The 13,327-nt window shown below is 43.1% G+C and overlaps 1 protein-coding gene across 3 annotated transcripts in view; it reads right to left on the reverse strand.

Moving 5' to 3' along the window:
• Positions 1-13,327, reverse strand: part of CDH11 (cadherin 11) — a 146,394-nt gene that overhangs the window by 87,473 nt on the left and 45,594 nt on the right. The gene's annotated exons all lie outside the window — the stretch shown is intronic.

Here is a 13,327-nt window from a genome sequence, read left to right on the forward strand (position 1 = left end):
TCAACACGTGTTTCAGGATCTCCCGGCCACTTGCTGTGTGATCACTGCTGGTACAGGTAGAATACAAGGTGTTGGTTGAAAAGGGAAAGAGGTGCCATTGAGGGTAGGAGGATAGTCCAAGGAGACGGTGACAGCTCAACTTTACAGATGATGAAACTGAAGCTACGTGGTAAATGCCCAAGTACACAGAGCAAGGAAGTAGCATAGTCAGACTGGGCCACTAACAAGTCCACCCCTTTCCCAGCAGCTCTAGGAGCTCACACAAGGCTCACTTTCAGAGGTAAATGATGCCTAGCCCTCTCATATGTGACCATGGTCAATTTCTCCTTTTTGATATAACAACACATCAGGGAATCTGAGAGATTTCTGTACAGAGCTGACAAACTATGATTAAATATATTACTATTAAATAAACCAATGAAATATCAAGTTTTTGAAACTTTTATCAGGCAAAGAAGTCAAGCAAAGGTCATGTACTTTTCAGTCGGTCAAGAAAGTGGCTGTTTTGCTGATGTGTTTTTCTTGCTCTGCAGGCAGGACAAGGCGCAACATATACGCAGTAGCCCTGGGTGCCCTCATGTGAGGGTTTCTTCTTTGTGTGGGTGTCATACGTTCCTGACACTGTTGAGGGGATGAATAAACCCAATTATTAATCACCACTGGGTGTTTTTCTTTCCAGTTATCACCAAAGTTCCAAAACCATACAGTGAAGCATATTTTGAAGACAGGTTTGTAGATTATCATTTTTTTAAAAAAATGGGGGAAGCATTAGGCTATCGAAAGTGAGGGGACAAGACTTAAAATCCAGGCTTTGCGTCTTCCAAGCTCGTTTGACTTTGGGCAAGCAAGAACTTTCTGAGCCTCAGTTTCCTCATTACATAATGGGATAAGAATATTCTGTAGGATTATTGTGAAGAAGAATGATAGTAAATGCAAAGCTGCACTCAGAGTAGGCACTCCATAATCAGTAGCTGTGATTATGAAAAGATACAGGTTGTGCTTTTTCAACTGTGCATGACTGAAAAGTTAGTTTTACCTTTTATTGTCCTTTTGCTATTTGCAAAGCCCTATGGTAGATATACAACCATTTATATAGAACTAATATTCATATATTTGCACATATTAACTTACAATCATATAATATCTAATTAATAGTAATCTATAAGAATTTTCCATGCCACTCTTTTTTCAGATGAGGAAATTGAGTCTCTTGGTTCAGGAAACCCTCAAAGTTCCCCGGCTCAGCCTGGACCTCGGCGCCTGAACGGACGTTCGTGCTGCCAGCTGCCCGAAGTTATTCCTGCCTGTGAAATCGCCAAGGCCGGCGACTGCGGCCTGCGCAGGGTGACGCCCCACGTCTGACTGTAATTACAAGAAAACATCCATAAAGAGTTCCTGGGCTCCAAATGGATTTGACACAGTGGTCCTTTAAATCAAACGCAATACGATTATCTTTATTTCTCTTTAGCTGTTCTTCTAAGTAAGCCATGCCTTTAGAAGCACCTAATACAAACTGACAACCTTCGCGGTTTTGCAAAGCGCGGATGGACGGGCGTAGAGAGAGTCCATTGTCACCATGGTAATTACCGCACAATACCTGACGGCCAATGGACAGTCAGGAGGCGCAGGCAGCAGCTGAATCCGGCATTGTCCGGGCCCGATAAAAAGATTAGAAGGCCTGAAAAGCCGGGGAGCGGGATCTCACAGCTCTTTCGCTCAGCCCTGAAAGGCTCATTGTGCTGCCACCATAAATTCTGGGTTCCCCGGGCACTTGACAACTGAAGCCGGGGACAATAGAATTCTTGTGTCCAACAAAACACTCCTTGTGCAAAGCCAGTCTTATCAGCCGCATTTACAAATGTCTTTCGTTGTACCCAAATAATTCCCCATTAGAAGGGCTATTGGGAGCAGAACTAAATAAATATTCACAGCCTTTGTAATATCTTTGGGAAATGAATAAACAAACAGTCATCTAGCATATGAGCAAACCTCCTGCTACTCTACGTTTTGTCCCTATTTCTCTCCCAAATTATGTAGTTTCAATTTCTCCCTTTAACATATTAACAACTGCAATACTGGACGTGCCAGTTTTATTTGCCACCCACTACATGCCCCCAATTTATAGTGCATTTTTCTTTTAATTAATCTTGCCGACAACACTGGGAGGGGCTTGTTTTATTCCATCCCTACCTCCTAAAAGAGAAGCCAATTTAACCTCAGAGAAGTTAAATAACTTGCCTAAGATAACAAAGCTAATTAGCAGCAGAATAGGAATTCAAATCCAGATTTCCCTTGCTGTGCCTTCCCACTTTGCCAAGATGTCTCTAATGAATAAAAAATGAACAAAATGTCAGAAAAAGGGGAAAAGCTAAAGTTAAGCACATCCACGATAAAAGTCACATGTATACAAGTCTATTTATATTGTTATAGAATCTGAGAACACTTAGATTAGAAGGCAAATAAAAAGCCTTTCTCCAAGAGAGTATATTTTATTTTTGCCCTAAAATGCCAGCAGTTTTACTTGTTAACTTTTTTGGAGAAGGGGGGAAGGTAGCAAGCAAACAAAAATAAATATAACCCAGCTTCAGGAAAATTTCACGGATGTGCATTTGGTCAATTGGTAAAGTTTTAGAAAGAATTACTGGGGAAAATAAAGCCAGCAGGGGCCACGCAATCACATGTGCTCCAGAACAACTTTCACCTCTTCTGTGGTTTATTTTATTCTGCTTATTTGCCTCCTTGTTGTGAATGAACAGATATCTCAGCATTTGACACTAATGCACATGGCACAACAGAAACTCTCTTCTTGATGGAAGCTACCTGCTAAAGGATGGCAATCTTTACATCAAAAAATCTGATCACATTTCAACTCTAAATGGTTCCCCATCAGATCAGGAGATGTCCACAATGGTTAACACAGCTTAAGCACTTCTCCCAGGGCTGCCCCAGCCTCACCTCCTGCCCAGGTAAGGCCTGATGGTCCCCTGTTCCTCTCTGCACATACGGTTCCTTCATCTGAATTCCCCTCGCATTCCCTGTTAGTGTAACGGTGGTGGAACTTTCCCTCATTCCATGGTGTGGACTCCAGGACTCCTGGATTCTCTTAGTGCACCATATTGCTCTTTGATTTCTCCCATGGGTGGAGCTCTTTGTTATTATGGCGGGCTGTCCCTTCACATGTTGCATCCAGGGAAGCTCTGAGCTCCTTGAAGACAGCAACCACATCTTATACTCATTTTTATCTGGCCTGAGTCAGTACGCTGCTTACCCTCTGTAGGGCTTGGCTTGTTGGAGAAATAGATGAATGGTAGTAGTTAGAGAACAACTATAAAACTGTATTTTTTAAATTTTAAAAAGTTGAAAATCTATTGCCCTTTTATCTACTTGATGTCAAATGACAGGTACAATTTGTAATTTCTTTAAAGGACTGTAATGAGGTACGCACTTGGCCTAAATTATTCAGCCTTGATAAAACGGCAAGCTCTTTGGTTTGTTTTCTAAAATAGTTAAAATCAGTAAAATAGGCTATCATTTTGCAAACAATTGGCTATTAACAAGACTGGGTAACCAACAGGTACTTCTTGACTGACAGTAAATCCATGTGTTTGTGCAAGTATCCAGTTTACAAAAGTGCGATCGATGTTTCCCAATTACTTCAGATGCCAAGTAAAGGCATTTAATCATCTTTGACGATTGAAGGGCCTGATTCTAGTCATGTATACAGGATGCTAACTCTTCCAGCTCTTCCATATCTTCAGGAACTGGGTGTTATGTGGACACAACCTATTCGAAACAGGCAAAAATGATTGCTAACATTTACTGGGAGTTTGCAATGTGCCAGATCCGGGGCTAAGTACTTTCCTATAATATATAATTGAATCTTATAAGAATCCTATACATCAAGCACTATGATTTTATTTATTTCATAACTAGGGAATTGAGGCCCAGAAAGGATGAGTAAAGTTGCCCACATTCACAAAGCCACTGAGCAGCGAAGCCAGGCTTTGCACACAGGCAGTTTGAATGTATAGAAATTCATCCACCAGCTATTCTCAACTGCTTTCTCCAGACATAAATTAGGGCACTAATTTAGGGAAGTAGTCCAATGATTTAAAAATAAAATAACTGAGGACTACATCAGTACTGAACTATCCAGAGAAAGCAGCCAATGAGCAAGCCCCCTCAAAATGAAAGAGGAACAGCAAGGACCTTTGACTGTGACCCAAGGCCTCAGACAGTATCTCTAACATTTTATCAAGTCTGGACAACTTTCATAACAACCAAGAAATCAACTTATTTGCCAATCTCCCTATTCACAAAGTCAGAGAAGTATTTATACACACACTGCAGTTTTTGCTGTGTGCCAGAAATAGTAGCAGCCTGCTACTGTCTTCTCATAGTAAGAAAAGTAAGCTGCCCGGGCCACAGCAATGTGACTGATTTATGATATAATTAGGGGAGGGTTCTCTCTGGGCCCATGATGCTCAGAAAGAAACAAGACAAGGCTTCTCAAAATTAACTGAGACTGTCCTTTTGCTACGTAAAATTAAGGAAAAAAATATCATTTTGTTATTTACCTCTTCTTAGACACTTTTTCTGAAGAAATAAGCTGCACAAATTCAAGTTGTTTATAAGCTCCACAAGGGCAAGAAGCATGAATGTTTTCTGACCCACTGTGTATCAGGAGGACAAAGGCACAAACGAATGCTTGCAAATAGCTTTTCAGCAAATGAGTTAGTAGATAAAGAAGCGCGTCCCTGGCATTGAGATCTCATCCGTAGGCAGTGCCTCTGAAGGCCTGCAGTGGTGGTGACCTGTGATTTTCTTCAGGCACAAACGGGAATTTGGCCACAGAGGGGCTGACGCGAGCCAGCAAGCAAGTCTAGCGGGCACTCTGCATCCTCATCACACCTCATTAAGTACACTGAATTCATTCACGGCGGCAGGGGAAGCGGGCCATTAAAATGTTTCAGTTATAGTTTGCTGCACTTTATTGGGAGGATAATATTTTTCACTTGTATGCACAAATTTTGACATTCTTGAGGATCTTGGGAAAAATCACATGCTTCTGCTGAGAATCTAATATTCTTGTAGGAAGCTTTATCTACAGTGTTCCCCCAGGACTCACTTCCCAGGCGTATGCAGACACGGACACACACAGACACACAGACACACAGACACACAGACACACAGACACACACACTCAAAACTCCATTTCTCTTTTTCCTTGTCACCTTTTTTTTTAATTCCTCAAATGATTGCAAGTAAAGTTGACTTTTACTAATTCCATTGCTAAGAGTTGAGAACAAAGAGAAAAATAATACTGTCAACAGCTGTGTGGAGTTGGGTCATCTTACCGGACTGGGCCTCATGGTATTCAAATCAGAGGCTCTGTGAATTCTTCCACTGCCATGTCCACTTATTAAATCTCTATCTTATGGCTTCTTGTCTTTGATGTCTGCAGCTGTCCAATATTGTATGTAAGTGACACACATATGCACACACACATACACATATGCGATTCATGTTGATTGCTCATCTCTGAAATATTTAGACCATACTCTTTACCCAACAAGTTACAAAATGAATGCTGGCATTGGGTACTGGGGTGCACTTGATGGTCAATACAGTACTTTCCTATTCTGAGCCCGCAGAATTCATTACTCGGAAGAATGAGTTCCCCAGCTAACAGCATGCTCCCTCCCTCCAACAGAGCTCTGACTACATTCAAGGACAGGCTGAGCTAGAGGCTCTCTGGGGGCCTTTCCCCCTCTAGCATGCAACCTGAGCCTGTGATTTCATGGGCCAAAGCTGGGACCATGAAGAAGACCATCTTTAAGAGGACACCGCATATGCAGAAGACCACGAGGACACCAGGGGTCTCGCTTTAGCTCTTGGAGTGCTCTGTAGACATGGCCAGGTTTGACATCACTGACAAGATGGTCTGATCACCTCGGAGAAAGCCAGAGGACTCTGTCCAGAAGCCAGACCAAGAGGGCATGTCACCCAGGAAGCAGGGAGATAGCAGGGGGCCAAGCTGAGGAGTGAGACAGACCTTGGCAGGAAGTGTAGCACCTGCTGGGGCATGGAACTGTGAGTCCAGTGCACCTGTTCCCATCTGGGGCGCCACTATGCACCAGCTCCGGGACTTAGAGCTATGTTCCCTTACCTGGAAAATGGACACTGTAACACCTCGCAGAGCTGCAAGGCAATGAGGATAAAGGAGATAATGCATGCAAGTTATGCTATTGTTTCTGGCACACATTTACTGTTCACTAAATATCAGTGGACATCATCATGATCAAAAATGTATCAGTTTTCTGTTATAAGGACTCTATATAATTAGTGCAATGCCTGACACAATAGGAGCCCAAGAAATGACTATTTTTTTATTCCTGGCAATAAATGACAATGAGTCAGGATGTAGACAATACATTTTCAATTCTCTTTCAAACTTGATCTCAGCAAAGAGAAAGTCTCCATTGGCAGTGATTCCTGAGCAAATCTCTCTTTTAACAGAGGAGGCAGTCTCAGGCTCAGAGTAGACTCAATTATATTGTTTCTTTTTAACTATAGATATAATTTGGGGGCTACCTCTTATTTATGACAAGAGGTACTAGTGTGCCATCAATGATAATGATATAATTCTCTTCAAAAATATTTAAGAAAAGCAGAATGAGTCAAAAGAAAATATTAAGTAAATAACAGTGTAGGCAGTGCCCAGATATTGTGAAGACAAATACAAATGACTTAAGAGTGGGCGACACTGATCTATTGCACTTTGATTCTTTTACAGATGGAGCGAACTGAGGCCCCGAGTGGGAGGTGGCAGAGAAGCAGAGGCCACAGAGGCCCTGCCTCTGACATTCCTCGGGCTCCCTGCAGTGTCCTTAGTAATACCAAGTGTGGGATCAGCTGTGTAATGGGACTGCAGGGAATGACCTTGGTTCTCTTCCAAGGGCATAGATAGAATTATAGGGAGAGACCAACGTCAGCCACAACCTGGTGACGTAGGCTGGAGCAGAGTCTAATAACTCTCTAGGAATCTAGGTCTTCATGGAGAAGAAACTAGGTTGAAAACTCACTGAGCACAGAATCCACCTTGTACCACTCTCTATAATTCTTGTTACGCATTTTATACATTCCCCATTTTATTCCAAAGGGAGTTTAAGGCCGCCTGCAAAGATGCATCCAATACAGAAGCATACAGTACTGCTTTACATAATAAAAGTGAGAAAGGAGAAATGACAGTATGAAATAATATGAATGAAGGTTCTGAGGGCTTCATTCAAAGCTCGGACTAACAAGGCATATGCTTGCCAGGTCTGCGTCACACAAAGAGGTAAGGACAGGACCACAGGGCTCATGGAGTGAAAACTGGTCCTCAGTTAGATCACAGCCATTTCAGATACCGATGCCAGATAGTTCTCTAACCCCCTGGATCTCACAGAGGTGACTCGGCCTTAGGCAACAAGCAACCGCTGTAGAGGAAACAGAACTGAGCCAGAAGTATTTGGCGGCTTAGAGAAGTGCTGGCAGGTGGGGGACATTCAGAGTCTCGAGCAGGTGAGGGAAGGAGTCGGGGGAGGATGCAGGCAGCATCTTTCTCCAGGAGGCCATGAGAGCCAGCCCATCCTCCACATGCTGCTACATGCTCACTCTAAACCAGAGTCTGCTCATGCCACTCCCAGTTTCGAAGCATTGAAGGACTTCTTGGGCTGGCCTCTTGTTTTTGCAATAACCAAGCCCTGCTTTCTTCTAGGTCCTGTGCTTAAATGGATCGTCACATCAATCTGAAAGTGGAGAAATCTAAGATAGAGAGGATGAGGAATGCACTCCGGTTCCCCAGCTTGCAGGGCTTCAAACTCAGGCAATCTGACCCCATGGCTTCCGTTTCTCAGCACTCGCTCTTCCCCCAAGGAAGGCCCTTCAGTAGCCAGCCCTGCTGGCCTTCAGCCTCACCTGGGGCAGCCCCTTCCAGGAACACATCATTTTTACTCAGCTTCCCATATTGTCTCATTCTTCCCTACTTTTGTTCCTACTTTTGCCTTTGCACAGAATGTGTGTTCCTCTTCTTTTCTTTATAAATTTTTCCTTGTCCTTTAAAGCCCTGGACAATTTTTTTTCCCTAAAGATTGGCACCAGAGCTAACATCTGTTGCTAATCTTCTTTTTTTCCCCCCTTCTTATTCTCCCCAAAGCCCCCCCAGTACGTAGTTGTATATTCTAGCTGTGAGTGTCTCTGGCTGTGCTATGTGGGATGCCACTTCAGCATGGCCTGATGAGTGGTGCCATATCTGCAGCCAGGATCCGAACCAGTGAAACCCCGGGCTGCTGAAGCAGAGCGCGCGAGCTTAACTACTCTGCCATGGGGCCAGCCCCCCGACCCTGGACGAATTTTTACCTCCTGATAACCCACCTTCCTTTCCCGACTTTACATACACACACACACCCCTCACTATGGCATCATCTTTATCAACCATTCAGCCCATAAACCAATGTTTCTTACACATCTACTATGTGCCAGATACTGGTCCAGATGCGAGAGTACCACAAAGACAGGGGACAGGGCTGCTCTTCTTGTAGAACATTCATTCAAGGGTACAGTCAGAAAGTGCACAGAAAAATAAACAGCAAACGATTAGAGGGTCAGGTCATTTTCTTGGACCCCTTTACATCATCACACATATACCTAGCAGAGAGCTGACGCTCAATCAGTATTTGATGGAATGAGAGGCCACACGTACTGCTGAGAGTCTTTATCAGTCATTCAGGCCTTAAGTCCTGGCACGCCTTGTTGTTTTAGGGAATTATTTTCCTCACCATTTGCCTGCCACCCCCAATCCCTGGGAGCTTCTGGAGAGCAGAAGCTCTGTTGTCTGCGTCATTTATAGCTCCTACAGCACCTACTGCACAGCCATCTGCGTTTGCTGCAAACCGTAAACAGAGAGACCAGACTTGAAGGTTGAGGGACATCACAATTCACGGGTGGAAGAACCAATGGAAACTCAGCCCTGATCTAACCCAGTGACTTTACTAACTGTGTTTGCAAGCGCCTAGGCATGTCCAGGGAACCCCAAAGCCTGCTGCAGGAGCTAAGGGGGTCAGGGCAGTGAGGGGGGGTTCTGGGATCCCCACATCTTCCTCCTTTCCTCTATTTAATCCACAGGAGCTCTGTTTTGTCCATTTTATACATATTAGGGTTTGGGGTAAGATTCTATTTACAAAAATCTGTGTCAAATTCATGGAATCAAGATGGAAAAAGCAGACACAATGAATCTGAGAGTTAAACGACCCCTCTGAATTTTCACAGAACCTCATTCTGAATAGTGCATGTTTAGATATGGACAGATGTATACAACAGATGACTAGATGGTGATAGAACACACACATGAAGTGAATAGGTTACGTATTAGGAAGTGGGGCTACAGGGTGTGGAAAGAGGGGATACTGAAACAGTAATAGCATATGCCTTCAAGGGAGGCAGAGGTCCCCCAGCCCCATTGTTCCCTCACTAGAACTCTGCCTTCTCTACAGCTCAGACCATCCATTTGTTTATTCTTTCTTCCACTTATTCAATAATTATGTATCGGGCATTTCTATGTGCCGGTCTCTTTGCAGAGATAAATATGTAGAATTGGGGGCCATGCTAAGGTGAGACAGAGGAAGGGGGCGGGGAAGAAGGGTGAAAAGAGGAAAGAAGGAAGGAGGGAGGGAGGCAGGGTAGCATAGAGGAAGAAAGGATGGGAGAAGAAAAGATGGAAGAGGGAAAGGAAGAAGGTAGGATGGAGAAGGAAGGAAGGATGGAAGAAGGAAATGATAACGGCAAGGTAAAGCAGCCGAGTGAGTGGGAGTGCAGAGATTTCTCACCTTCCCCCTCTTTCCCGACACACAGAGGGCCAGTGGCTTATCCAAAGCCGACACAGAGTTACAGAGGAAGCAGGTGGGTGAGAAGAATGAAGAGAGCTCCCAAAATAAGACATGACTAAAGAAAAGGAAAGGAGAGATGACGGCACGATTGGATCTATGAGACCATCTATTTTTAGTGGCCTAAAGAAGATTCTCTCCCGCGACCTTGCCAAATTATGACGCACACAGAGTGAACGAAAGCTCTCTCAACATTCTCTTCCAAGTCAGCTCATCGCCACCAGATTCTTTCTGCAGACACCTCCCCTAAAACCCTGTCACCTCATCAGGAGACTAATCCTAACAGGTTTGACCTGAGAGTGAGCAGATGGATTTACTGCCTTTCTAGTTGTTTTTCTGAAGATGTTTAAAGACCAGGCCAGCTTTCCTAAGCAGTTAGTTTTAAATTTTTATTGCTTTGTTTGTTTTGTCTTGCAGTTAAATGCCACCCATTTTCAGAAATGAGGAAAATGCGCCTAGCAATTAGGAAAGAAGCTTGCTTTTAAAGCCATCTTAATTATTTAAATTTTTTAAAAAGCAAAACAACCCACTAAATTCTGATATTGTCTAATTCTAAGTTTCTCTATGCATGTTTCAAGTATTCTTTTTTCAGTGGGGAAATAGAGCTTTCGAGATTTAATGAGCTGACTCATGTGGACTAACCGACTTGAAATGCAGGATCTTCTAGGTATTGCAAATCTTTCATAACCCTATTCTATTTCACCCAGATTCCCAGCAGGAATTACATCCTTCTATTCACATAAAGTCAAAATTGCCTTGTTGTCAAAGAAGAATATTAAGTAAGACACAGTACGCACCCTGCCTGGATCAGCAGGCCTTCCCCAAAGTTGCAATTATGCGAATTGTAAAGCAACGTGGGAGAATACGTTGGAATATTTCAACATGGTTCACTATGAAATAAAACCTTTCCTCCAATTACGACAATATAAAAATATTCCTGACTAAGTTGAGTACTGGAAGGCAGGAAAAAAATAAGAACGATTTATGAGTCAGAGTGAATAAACTGCGGGTGATATCTTTCCTCTCTTCTTCCTCATTTTTTTGTACACTTTTTAAAATATTATCTGTCCTAGACAGAAATTTGTAACTTTTTGGAGTCTCATCATACAACCTGAAGTGTCTCTTTGGCAAGGTAGAGACCTGAGCCGGCCACGCTCAAAGTGAACTCGTGGTCTGATCAGTGAGCTCCCTCCATCACTTTCCCGTAGAGCCAAAAAAAAAAAAAGTTAAAAACTACTCTGCTTCAAGATGCCAAAAGAACCAGCGAATTTATTCTGAAATAGAAACAGGAAAATAGTTTTCAATACTAAATGATTCAATCATTGAAGTGTCAAATTAAATATTGATACCATCAATTTGATTCTAAAGTACTCTCTGGTGTGGTCAGCAACTATCAAACAGAAAGCACGAGAAGATTATCCCCGGAGGCCCCTTGCGTTCCATCCAGTTCATTCATCCAACACACACCTGCTGACCACCTGAAGGGAACCTGGGCTGTGCTGGAAAGCAGGGACCCAGTGATGGACAAAATTAGACCCTTGATGAGTTTGCATCATAATCTAATTTTGGCTGTTCTTACTTCAAGCCTAGATAGAATTATCCAGAAGATAGATCTCTTGAGATTTGCCACCTAGCCCAGACTAAATTAGCCAGTGAGGAGGTATATGCTGTGACCAACAGAACGGGCCAGCATGTTACAGATGCTGAGTTCAAACCCAGACCTGGCCACTATATGACCATGGGTAAATCCCTTTGCCACTCAGAGCCTCAGTTTCCCCACCTCAACAATCAGGAGGTGAGTAAGCTGAACGTCCTAGAAAGCTCAAAGCTCTATTAATCTTTCTGGCAACAGACTCATTTGTACTCAGGGTTTTCAGAGACTTCAAACTAAACCATAAACAAAGACTTCAAACAATAATGTATTATATATTTAAAAGTTGCTAAGAGAGTAGATCTTAAAAATTCTCATTACAAGGGAAAAGATTTGTAACTATGTGAGGTGATCGAAGTTAACTAATGTAATTGTGGTAATCATTTTGCAATATATACATATATCAAATTATGTTGTACACTTTGGACTAATACAATGTTATATGTCCATTAAATCTCAATAAACCTGGAAAAAAACTAAGCCAGAAGAGAAACAATAGAACATGGGGCCCAGAAAAGCAAACAGCTGCCCAGGAGGAAAGAGAAGGAAGGAATGCTGGCGCTTGGTGACTATAATCTCCAGGGGAAAGTTTGAGTCTGAAGATCCTGGGTTCAAATCCCGCCTCTGCTTTGTAATTAAATGTGTGACTTTGGGCCAGTGACTCAACCCTGCAAGTGGCAGTTTCCTCATCTGAAAAGTGGCACGTCTAATGCGTAACTCACAGGTCAGCTCTGAAGACAAAAGGAGGGGATGTATGCAGGGCACTCGGCACCACTCCCAACACACAGAGGACGCTCAGTAAATTTCCCCAAAATTAAAATGATGAATTAACAACAATATCACATATTGGAAATTCCTGCTAAGACTGAATCTTGTTCACCTTTCTATTCCCAGCGCCTGGCAGAGGTCCGTCACATAGAAGATGCTGAGGAAATAAACAAATGTTAACGGTGATGAACTGACACTGATTAGAAGCTCTGATCGGCAGTTATGTACATACCATTAATTAAAAATGAGAAAACAGATTGGTTATTACTTTATAAGTACAGTTTGTTTGGGAAGAATATCTTTCAAAATACAAGGTAAACTGGTGTTGAAAACGGACTCTGGGAGACACCATAAAACCAGCCTCCCACGTGGCTTCTGAGATCAGCAGAGGCAAAAGCCAAATGCATGAGTCATGGCCCAGTAATGCTGCAGAAAGGACCAGGGAGAAGCATGCGCTGTCCCAGGATCTTGCCCGACTGAGCTCTTCATTCATTGAATAGACAGTTGCAAAGGTCCTTTGAGTAACTCCTTGGTGGCCTTTGGCAGAAGAAGCAGACAGAGCTGACACCAGGAGCAGAAAATGTGAGAACCCAGCTCCCAAGAGAAGTGCTCCAAGTAGAAATTGAAAGGAGATCAACACAGGGAAACCAACAAGCCCTTAACTATCCGATACAAAGCCACAGGACTGAGTCCCAAAGCAAAGTGCCAGCATAGCAACGAAAATGTCAGCCTTCGTCTAGGCAGCTGCACAACACACACACACATGCCTACAGACATACATGCATACACACACACATACAGATATAAATGCATACACACACACACATACATGCACATATGCACCCGCATGCACATACACTCCAAGGAGGTAGAAATGACTCTAAAATAACTGAGTCCACTTTGAACCAGAGTGCACAAACCATTATGATCACTGTCTATGATGAGCAAGGGCGAACGCAGTGGCTCTCTGTAACTAGGTCAG

This window comes from Equus przewalskii, chromosome 3 (genome assembly GCF_037783145.1).
Source record: "Equus przewalskii isolate Varuska chromosome 3, EquPr2, whole genome shotgun sequence".
Lineage (NCBI taxonomy): Eukaryota > Metazoa > Chordata > Mammalia > Perissodactyla > Equidae > Equus > Equus przewalskii.